Raw genomic sequence first — 12,254 nt, 5'->3', positions numbered from 1 at the left:
CATATGTTCAAAACATCTTTACTGAAGTATCTCCAAATAAGCATGGATCTCTCTGTAGCATCATGTTTACATGGCATCAAAATAACAGCAGAACAGGGACTAAACTCAGCAACATCACGAAGCCTAGTTTACATGCTTGTGCTAGTCACCACATTGATCACAAAAATACATGGTAAGCACCTCTGTAAAGAAGACATGGCATAGTTCAAATCACATGTAGAGGTCATGCCCATAAGATGCACACAATAAATGTAGCAAAAATGACAAATGCACACATTCTGTTAAGAAACAGGAACTAACATTATGAAGCACTCTTTCATCAGAGATTCAGGCAGCTAGATGACCTCAAATGAACATGATGCAATGTAATGAAATGAAGTACTCGTCGAGGCGAACAATTTTACATATTACACGCACGAAATGGAACTACGGATGCAGAGATATGATGCGATGAACATGGCATGATAATGTCAAAATATATCGGGACTTCGTCAAATTTCGGGGAAGGGGAAAATCAACCTATTCAGATCTGGAGCGGGACGGCGCGGATCCCGAGGCGGCCAGAGCATCGCCGGAGTTGGAGGAGAGGCGGCCGGCATTGAAGCGGGGCTCACCGGAGCGCGAGGGAGGCGGATCCGGCCTTGGGGCTGCCGGATCTAGCGAGGAGGGCCGGCGGGAGGCGAGGGGCGCCGGAGCCGCGGCGGAGCTCGCCGGGCGGTGGGGCGGCGGCGCTCGGCCGGGGAGGCGCAGTGCCGGCCGGCGGAGGCGGCGGAGACGGGGCGCTGGGAGGCTCGGGGCGCGGGGCGCGGGAGGCCGGGCAGCGAGGTCGGCGCCGGCGACGAGGGAGCCAGGCGGCGGGAGGCGAGGCGCGGGAGCACCGGGGCGGCGGAGATCCGGCCGGAGGCGGGGAGCACGGGCGGCAGCGCGGACACGAAGGGCCGGGCGGTCCCCGATGGGCTCCACGGGCTCGCCCCGGGCCTGGGCGGGCCGCGGCGGCGCGGGAGGCCGGGGGGACGCGGCGCGGGTGACGTGGAAGGCTTTGATTGGCTGCGGCGGTGGGGAAGGTGACGTGGCACGACGCTATTGGACGGAGGGACGTGGCCGGCAGACATGTCCGGCGCGGATGTACAAGTCCGGCGGCGCGAGGAGGAAGACTGCTAGGGTTAGGGGGAATTCATCCGCGAAAATGGACGGGGAGGACGTTTATATAGGCATAGGGAGCTAGGAGAGTCCAAATGGGGAGCGGTTTTCGCCCACACGATCGTGATCGAACGACCGAGAGCATGGAGGGGAGTTTGCTGGGTTTTGGGCCACTTTGGAAGGGTGTTGGGCTGCAACACAAACGAGGCCTTTTCGGTCCCTCGGTTAACCGTTGGAGTATCAAACGACCTCCAAATGGCACGAAACTTGACAGGCGGTCTACCGGTGGTATACCAAGGCCGCTTGGCAAACCTCGGGCCATTCCGAGAAAGTTTAACACCCGCTCACGAAGAGAGACAAGAAGGGGACGCCGGGTGACATAGGAGAGCTGGATTGCAAAACGGACAACGGGGAAAACGCTCGGGTGCAAGAAACGAACACGTATGCAAAATGAGATGCACGTGATGACATGAAAATATGCAACACGCAAGCAAATGACATGGCAACGATGGCGAATAACTGGCAAACACCTGGCGCAACGAATCCGGGGTGTTACAATAGTCCTCCACTAACAAGATACCTCGTCCCGAGATCTTAGGACCGAGACGGAAGAGAAAAGGGATGAGGTGAAACAAGAACTCTAGAGAAGAAGAAAAGAATCAAGAGTCCTCGAGAAGAAGAAAGGAACGACGAGGATGACGGGAAACGAAAGCTCACGGAATCAGATAGACTATGAAACCACTCCGTTTAGAACGATATAGGAAAAAGAGTAAGACTGAAAGATTTAGGCAGCACTCCGGCTGAGACATGGAGGAATAGAACATGAACTTGAGAGGATAGAATGATACTTGATGAAGACATGACACAAAACCTCCGGAAAGAATTAAAAGAGTTGAATGAAAAGAACGGAGAAGAAAATGACAACTTCTGCCATGAATGAAATTGAAAGCATCCGTAGAAGGAATGATTGAACGGAGTTGTTGAGAAAATCAACAACGAAAAGAATTGCTTGTTGTGGACTTATAGATAACATCTCAAGCCATGAGGTGATAACCGGCCACAAACGGAAATGTTTGGATAGCTGAGAAGAGCGAAGAAATGCAAAACTCCACTTCAAAAGAATATGGAGAATTAATTGCACTTCGAGATGCAAGAAGAAAAGATACTTGAGCTCCTCTAAAGAATCTTGATGAACTCCTGAAGAATGAATGAAAACATGAAGAACCACCTTGAAGAACTCTGGCGACAAAAGGATGACAAGATAGAATGAAGGATGACAGAATAGATGAGCGTTGCGATGATTTAGATGGAGGTTCCGACGAGATGGCCGAGGAAATTTGAACTCTGGGAAAGAAAAGATGAAAACACTTGCAACTAGAATTTATTCCTCAAGAACAAACTCCGAAGAAAGGGACTAATCACTTGGAGGAAATAAGAATAAGATTTATTGTATGCTTATCCTTCATCAAATTAAATTGACGACAAGGAAAGGATTTTGCATATTACTCATTCTTGTTGAAAAAATAATTGGAAGTGACATATCACAAACTTGAGAAGGTCTTCATGACCCACCGGTAGGATTGAAAATAATGAATGAATTAATATGATAATCAATGAAAAAGAATCTTGAACGAACCATCGTTAGAATTCGGAAATGACTGATGAAAGAGAAAGATTTCGGGAAGAATTAGAGGAACAAATATGCTAGAGGGGATTTAGATGCAAGAGAACGGGAAGAACTCGAGCTGATTAATGCGCATTTGAACAAAGCACCAGGATAATTGGATAACGGTAGCTGAAATGTGAGGATGAAGAATTCTTCTGGAATGATGGCCTCCGATGAAAAGAAAACGGGAAAACAACTCCTGACATGCTCCGGATGGGTAAGAAAGAATATCTGACAAACGGAATAATTCGAAAGGATAGCATGAAGCTAAAACCACGAATCTTCGAGAGAACAGACAAGATTTAGAGGAAACTCTAGATCGGTATTCAAATGACGACGAGAAACACCACTAAAATTACTGATATACTCCGGGAGAATGAAAAGTGAAGGGGGTTGAGCCAACAATGAAAAGAATTTGAAAGAGATCTTGGAGAAGGCATGTGACTGATGGGATCCATTCTTACATCACACTTGAAAAGAATTGAGAATAACTCCGGGGAAATTAGAGGAGTCAGGTAAGATCCTGGAAAAAGACCTGTGGGTTAGGGCCCACTAACAGAAAAACACCGTTGGAAAGGGATGTTGAACAGATCGATGATGCACCGGAACAATTGAAATATTTTAATGAGGTGACAACCTCAAATTAATTGGAACACAGATGAATCTCCTGAGATGTCTTGAGCACTCCAGAAGGATAAACTAGCGAGAGGCGAACGAGCAGGGAAAACACTTGAGCAGAGGAAAAGAATGAAATCACTACCAAAAATTAGAATTGAATCCACCAGAAAAGAGATGAAGAATGTCCACCGAGACGAGAATTCACCGGTTGAAATGATTTACGAAATACTGAAGAGGTTCCGCACGAATGAGATAGATGGTCGAGAGCGAGTCAGACTCCGGGAAGAAAAAGGGTGGGAGGGCGGGAAAACAAAGCCAACTTGGAAGGGGGAACCGACGAATATCTTGAAGAGAAAACACCGGTTGAAATCATTGAGGAAAGAAAGCAAAGACTTCACACGAGTAGGATGGATACTCGATTACGGACTCCGGCTCCGAGAAGAAAAGGGGTGGGCGGGTGGAAAAGGAAACAACTGAGGATTGAACTTGGCAACGATGAAGAGGCTCGAGTCGAATTGACGAGAAAAGCACCGGATAAAAGAGCTGAGAACCAATGATCGGAAGAACCAACTGCGTGATCCTAAAGAAAAATTTGAAGGGAAAGAGGAGTAATTCAAAACACCTACATCAAGAATCCTTGCCAGAGCGACGAAGGGGGCTGAGGAGTAAAAAGAATTCCTACTCTCCGATATAACTACACTCCGAAATCAGTTTTCCTCTAGACTCAACAACGGCCAAACTACACGATCAATCAAGGGGGGCTCCTAAGGTCGGTCGAGGCTCTGATACCAACTTGTCACGCCCAATATGCGATACTATCCTAAAGAGACTCGAAGGTCCCACCAAGGATAGAACCACATATTGAAACGCTTTTGCGAGGTGGATATCATTACATCAACATTACATAATAGATGGGGATACATACAAGAGGCAAACAATGCCACACGAATACAACATCACAATACATAAGAGCATCATCCGACTATGGATGAAACACAAACAGAAACTCAAACGACATCCACCCTGCTAGCCCAGGCTGCCGACCTGGAACCTATCCCCTGATCGAAGAAGAAGCAGAAGAAGAACTCCAAAACAAGTAAACATCGCTCTCGCGTCATGATCATCACATAACCAGTACCTGCAACTGTTGTTGTAGTAATATGTGAGCCACGCGGACTCAGCAATCCCATTACCATGGGTATCAAGACTAGCAAAGCTTAAAGGGAAAGGAATGGGTAAAGTGGTGAGGTTGTAGCAGCGACTAAGCATATATGGTGGCTAACATACGCAAATGAAAACGAGAAGAGAACCAACGGAACGGTCGTGAAGCTAGCAATGATCAAGAAGTGATCCTGAACTCCTACTTACGTCAAACATAACCCAAAAACCATGTTCACTTCCCGGACTCCGCCGAAAAGAGACCATCATGGCTACACACGCGGTTGATGTGTTTTAATTCGGATCTGGTGTCAAGTTATCTACAATCATACATTAACAAATTCCCATCTGCCTATAACCGCAGGCACGGCTTTCGAAAGATTATACCCTGCAGGAGTGTCCCAACTTAGCCCATGATAAGCTCTCGCAATCAACGAAGGATATACCTTCTCCCAGGAAGACCCGATCAGACTCGGAATCCCGGTTTACAAGACATTTCGACAATGGTAAAACAAGACCAGCAAAGCCGCCTGATGCACCGACAATCCCGATAGGAGCTGCACATATCTCGTTCTCAGGGCAACACCGGATAAGTCAAGCTACGAGTAAAACCAGCCCTCGAGTTGCCCTGAGGTGGCCCCGTGGGCTGCTTGGTTCGGACCAACACTTAGACAAGCACTGGGCCGGGGGGGCTGAAATAAAGATGACCCTCAAAAGAGTGACTCCCAAGGGAAAAGTAGGTGGTGGTGAGGCAAATGGTAAAACCAATGTTGGGCCTTGCTGGAGGAGTTTTATTCAAAACGAACTGTCAAGGGGTCCCATAAATCACCCAACCGCGTAAGGAACGCAAAATCCGGGAACATAACACCGGTATGACGGAAACTAGGGCGGCAAGAGTGGAACAAAACACCAGGCATAAGGCCGAGTCTTCCACCCTTTACCAAGTATATAGATGCATTAATAATATAAGAGATATTGTGATATCCCAACCAAAATCCTGTCCACCATGGAGCAATCTTCAACTTCACCTGCAACTAGCAATGCTATAAGAGGGTTGAGCAAAGCGGTAACATAGCCAAGCAATGGTTTGCTAGGAAGGGTGTCAAAGGTTAGAGGTTCATGGCAATTTGGGATGGCTTGAAGAGTAAATGATAGGTAGCGCAGCATAGCGATAGAACGAAGCAACTATCATAGTAATGATAGTAGTGAGATCCAGGGTAGCGTTCATCTTGCCTGAAATCCTACAAGGAAGAAGAACGAGTCCATGAAGAAGCTGAAGCCACGAAGACGAACCAAGCATAGACGAACGAATCCTCATGATCGCAACGATACGGGAACTATCGAGAAGAAGCACACAACTGGTAAACACACCACACACTTACAAGACATGATGCACAACCAAGCATGATGCATGACAAGGCTACATGCAGCTACTCATGGCAAGAGATGATGCATACAACAACAACACATCAAGGCAAGTTTAAATGAGGCCGGAAACAACATATAACAATTCCGGTAAGTCCTCATATGCAAATTTCGAAATTGGTCCAGATCTGAATAATCTTATGTTCAAGTTGTTAAATAGCAAGTTAAGATGCACCAAGATGATCTACATGAGATTCTAATCAAGTTACATATAAAGTTCATTAGATTTGGAGCTACGGCCTAGAAGATATGAGCAAAACAAGTTAAGCATGGCATTGATGCAAAATGCATTCAAGCATCAAGCAAACACACCAAAACAAGGATGCAACATGATAATATGAAGCTACATGCAAATCTAAGCAAGTATCATATAGAGCACACTCAAAATGGAGCAACGGTTCAACACATACACTCTATACAAGTTATAGCAACAATCTGTCCAAAATAGCAACTAGGCATATTGCAAGCATCAAAACAATATGCTACTGCATCTCAACATGAAAACAAAAGTCATGGGCATGATTTACAGGTAAAGCATAACAAAACATGAACACTGAGCTATCTCCAGAAATCACTAGAACATATTCAAACACTCATGGCAAGATTGCAAATAATAACAGTTCAGACTTTGCAGAAAATAACATCAGGTTGCAATGTTTAGAGCTATCAAACAACATGTTACAGGAACTTATCATGGCAAACAAAGGCATGGCATGAATCTACTAATTGCATAGAACAAAAGTCCCTTACTGACCATGAGCCAAAAAGGATCAGAAGATATGATCGCACCCATGTAAACATGGCAAGTTATATGAAAGATTCATACATGGCAGGAACAACAATAAGTAGGCATGTACATGAGCTTGTGCAACTCACTACAGAGCAAAACATGGCATGGCAAAGCAACCAACAGCAAGAATACAAGTTTATGAAGCTAAGCATGGTAAGAGCAAGTCCATAGGGTGCATGGATCACTAACAACAAACATGGCAACATTGAACTTAATGTTAACAGGCTGACAGCAACATTATTTAGCAATTTGAGAGCAAGATTGCAACAAGCTACAGTAGGCTATAAATGCAACCAGGGGCATGGATGGATAGAGCATGACCTGTAGAACAAAACACCCTTAGTGAACATCTCCATATTATGCATAGAATGACTTGTAGCAGCAGGTTTACATAGCATCACGAAATAACAGATTCAGACGCAAAACAGCAACAGCGAGTACACTACTTAACAAGCTTGATTCACTCACCACATGTCATTGCATGACAAGATAAGCATAGCATCAGCAAGAAGACATGTTTATGAAGCTAACCAAGGCAAGAACAAGTTCATAGCATGGAAGGATCAACTACAACAACCTTGGCAAAATTGAATAACATGTAAACAATCTGCCAGGAAACATTTTGTAGCAAAAGTAGAGCACGAAAGACATTCTAGACTACTCCATAATTGCAAACAGGGGCATTAATGGCTAGAGAAAAACCATATGTTCAAAACATCTTTACTGAAGTTTCTCAAAATAAGCATGGATCTCTCTGTAGCATCATGTTTACATGGCATCAAAATAACAGCAGAATAGGGACTAAAATCAGCAACATCACGAAGCCTAGTTTACATGCTTGTGCTAGTCACCACATTGATCACAAAAATACATGGTAAGCACCTCTGTAAAGAAGACATGGCATATTTCAAATCACATGTAGAGCTCAGGCCCATAAGATGCACACAATAAATGTAGCAAAAATGACAAATGCACACATTCTGTTAAGAAATAGGAACTAACATTATGAAGCACTCTTTCATCAGAGATTCAGGCATCTAGATGACCTCAAATGAACATGATGCAATGGAATGAAATGAAGTACTCGTCGAGCTGAACAATTTGACATACGCACGAAACGGAGCTACGGATGCAGAGATAGGATGCGATGAACATGGCATGATAATGTCAAAATATATCGGGACTTGGTCAAATTTCGGGGAAGGGGAAAATCAACCTATTTAGATCAAGAGCGGGACAGCGCGGATCTCGAGGCGGCTGGAGCATCGCCGGAGTTGTAGGAGAGGCGGCCGGCGTCGAAGCGGGGCTCACCGGAGCACGGGGTAGGCGGATCCGGCCTTGGGGCCGCCGGATCTGGCGAGGAGGGCCGGCGGGAGGCGAGGGGCGGCGGAGCCGCGGCGGAGCTCGCCGGGCGTCAGGGCGGCGGCGCTCGGCCGGGGCGGCGTGGTGCCCGCCGGCGGAGGCGGCGGAGACGGGGCGCCGGGTGGCTCGGGGCACGGGAGGCCGGGCGGAGAGGTCGGCGCCGGCGGCGAGGGAGCCAGGCGGCGGGAAGCGAGGCGCGACAGCACCGAGGCGGCAGAGATCTGGCCGGAGGCGGGGAGCACGGGCGGCGGCGCGGGCACGAAGGGCCGGGCGGGCCCCGATGGGCTCCGCGAGCTCGCCTCGGGCCTGGGCAGGCCGCGGCGGCGCGGGAGGCAGGGGGACGCGGCGCGGGTGACGTGGAAGGCGTCGATTGGCTGCGGCGGTGGGGAAGGTGACGTGGCATGACGCTATTGGACGGAGGGACGTGGCCGGCAGCCATGTCTGGCACGGATAGACATGTACGGCAGCGCGAGGAGGAAGACTGCTAGGGTTAGGGGGAATTCATCCGCGAAAATGGACGGGGAGGACGTTTATATAGGCATAGGGAGCTAGGAAAGTCCAAATGGGGAGCGGTTTTCGCCCACACGATCGTGATCGAACGACCGAGAGCATGGAGGGGAGTTTGCTGGGTTTTGGGCCACTTTGGAAGAGTGTTGGTCTGCAACACACACAAGGCCTTTTCGGTCCCTCAGTTAACCGTTGGAGTATCAAACGACCTCCAAATGGCACGAAACTTGACAGGCGGTCTACCGGTGGTATGCCAAGGCCGCTTGGCAAACCTCAGGCCATTCCGAGAAAGTTTGACACCTGCTCACGAAGAGAGACAAGAAGGGGACGCTGGGTGACATAGGAGAGCCGGATTGCAAAATGTACAACAGGGAAAATGCTCGGATGCAAGAAACGAACACGTATGCAAAATGAGATGCACATGATGACATGACAATATGCAACACGCAAGCAAATGACATGGCAACGATGGCGAATAACTGGCAAACACCTGGCGCAACGAATCCGGGGCGTTACACGTGTGCACTTGCAAGCCCAACAACGTCTACAAGAAGAAGGTTGTGTAGTAGACATCAGCAGCCTAAAGTCGCTCCTCCCAAAGCTCAGAAGACATTGCCACGGATCAAGATGGACGTTCCTGTTGCTTCGGGGTGAGTATCTTGTTTGCGTTTCCATATGTCGGCTGAAGATTTTCTTGTTCTGACCAACCAATCCGTGTGTCTTTCCAGTCCTACCTCTGCTGCCGCTGACATGGACATTGACAAGGCGCCAGGAGATGAAGAGGCCACCTCACGAGTCGGTAAGTTTGATCGACGAAGCCTCGTTAAGTTGAGTAGATCGTCAATCGGCAGATTTTCTGACATTTCTCTCTTTCTGTAGTTCTCCAAGAAGTTGTTGTGCTCCCTGATGACAAAGAAGAGGCGCCTCTACAGGAGAGGAGGAGGAAGGGTGGAAGCTCTGGCAGGAGGAGGCTTGAAGTTCAGGGCCCTTAGTCAACACCGGCGCTCGAGGCAGTGATCGAACGCTCCGAAGAGCCTGTTCGGACAAGCGTCACATTCGCCTGCCCACTGACGACTTATCGTCCGACGGGCTCGACTGCTCCGACTCCTGTCGCTCCAGTGCAACTTCACACCTCTGACTCGGCGACCGCTCAAGCCGCTCTACAACCATCACTTTTTGTTGTGTATCAGACTCCGGATGACTCGCCGAGTGCAGCCAGGGAAGCTCTTTCGCAGGTGAACCTTGTCATGGAGCTGGTGAAGGTGGTGCACGAGGCTAGCCAGGTGGCCTACAACGCGAGTACTGCCCTTCAGGCCAATGCTCAGGTCAGCAAGACTTCGACTGACCTGTCGAATATTGTCTTATATCTGATCACCCACTGGGTGTTTTGTTGCCTAGAGCCTGGAAAATTTCCATTCCACTCGACTTGAGTTGAATCTTAGTAGACTGTCTGAACTCACACTGGGCAGCCCTGCTGATTATTGATCTGAACCAGTGGGGGCACGCTAAGTGCACCCACTGGGTGTCGTCGCCGAGACCACGGTCCATTGCTGGCAGTCGACTGAGGTGTTAGAATGTATCTCTCTTTTTTTTTCTTTTCTTTTTCTAGACTCACGCTGGCTAGACCCTGCTGGGTATTGATCTGAACCAGTGGGGGCACGCTAAGTGCACCCACTGGGTGTAGTCCCCGAGACTACTTGTTGGATATTTGATTCGACAGTAGTCTTAGAGTAGCTTTTCTTCGTCGATTGTCTTTTATTTCTGTCGACTGACACGGCACTTTTGCTGACTGTAGAGGTCTTGTGATCTTGGAGCTCATCTTTCCGAGTTAAAGAAGAAGCATATCAGTGTTGAACTTGACCTTGAACTTGCCAAGAAGAATCTAAAGACTGCCCAGGAAGAGACGGCTATCATGGGAGGTAACCATTCGACCGTCTGCTTAGTAGACTTTCCACTTCTTTTCATTCAATCTCTTAGAGCCGAGTGACTTCACATAAGCAGATGTGCGTAGTGAAAATCGTCAACTTCAGGCTCGTCTAAAGAGTGTTGTTTCTTTAGAGAGAATGAAGGAGGCGTTGGAGAAGAAGGACCTGGACCTTGCTGCTGCTCAAAAAGAAGCTCGTGAGAAGACGACGCTTGCGGACCAGAAGCTGGCTTCAGTAGGCAAGTTGGAGGATGAGAACGGGAAGTTGAAGACGGCCGTCTCGGACGCCAATCGGGAGGTCGAGCAACTGAGGAAGGACAAGGAGAACCTGACCACTGAAGTCGACGGTCTCAGGGCCAAGGCGGGCAAGCTAGAGTCCCATTTGGAACAACTCGCGACGAAGCTTGTCTTGAAGCTTGAAGGTATGACTGTTCGGTTAGATAACTGTCGTCGACTGAGATTTGCAATACTGTCGACTCATTGTTTGTTGTGATGGAACAGAACTCTGTCAGGACTTTGAAGCTAAAACTGGACGGGTCGAGACAGGTCTCGACCCCATCAACTGTCCCATGAAAGATGAAGTTGCGATGAACTTGCTTCGACTGGAATCACGCTTGGACGGTGCAGTTGACTATCTGGCTCGTCTGAAGGCCGCGATGGCCCGAGTGGACGCCGAACTCTGGCCTCAGGCAGAACTTCCTGAAAGCCTCGAGTCGCTGATGACTCGACTCAACCAAATCCCTGACCGAGTGAAACAGTGGAAGAAGTCTTCTGCCCGCGGTGGCGCCGACGTCACCTTGTCCCTTGTTCGCATGCACTCCAAGGAGGCTAAAGAAGAGAAGCTGGCGGCCCTCAAGGTGGCGAATACTAAGAAGCACTCTTTCCAGGACTTCATGGACACCTTCCTTGAGGCAGCCACTCGCATTGCCGACAACATTGACCTCGACAGCTTCTGCGATCCGGCCAGTCCTTCTCCCACCGAGTAATCGAAAAAACATTATACTTCACCTTTATTTGCCTTAGGATGCCGAGTGATTTTGTAACCATTAAAACTCCTTCGGGTCTGGTGCCCGAGTACTTTTAATCTGCGGTTAGGAAACTCTGGATTTATCGTTGAATATGTTGGGTTCATCTTCAAGTGAAGTTTGTTCTCCACTTGGATCGGTTTTCTCATTGTTTGATGCAGGTGCTGAAGAACGGTCAGCAGTCGACCCGTTGATGAGACCTTGGTAGCATTGATCAGCTCATCAGCGAGGTACTCAACAATGGTCTTGATGTTCCTGTCATCAGCGAGGGGCCAATCATTGGGTGCACACAATCTTGTCCTTCTTCTTGATGGTGCAGCCCCCAGGTGGGGGGGCGTGTGCAACCTACATCCTCACTCACCACTCGGTATGATTTTTCAAACTTAGGTGAGCATTGGTCTGCAGCTAAGCCTCCGAGTGGGAGGGTCGCTCGCCACTCGGTAGGATTTTTCAAACTTAGGCGAGCACTCAGCTGCAGCTAAGCCCCCGAGCGGGAGAGTCGCTCAACACTCGGTAGGATTTTTCAATCTTAGGCAAGCACTGAGTTGCAGCTAAGCCTCCGAGTGGGAGGGCCACTCACCACTCGGCAGGATTTTTTAAACTTAGGCGAGCACTGGGCTGCAGCTAAGCCCTCGAGCG

This window comes from Triticum dicoccoides, chromosome 7B (genome assembly GCF_002162155.2).
Source record: "Triticum dicoccoides isolate Atlit2015 ecotype Zavitan chromosome 7B, WEW_v2.0, whole genome shotgun sequence".
Taxonomy (NCBI): Eukaryota; Viridiplantae; Streptophyta; class Magnoliopsida; order Poales; family Poaceae; genus Triticum; species Triticum dicoccoides.
Note: the sequence above shows the minus strand (reverse complement) of the source record.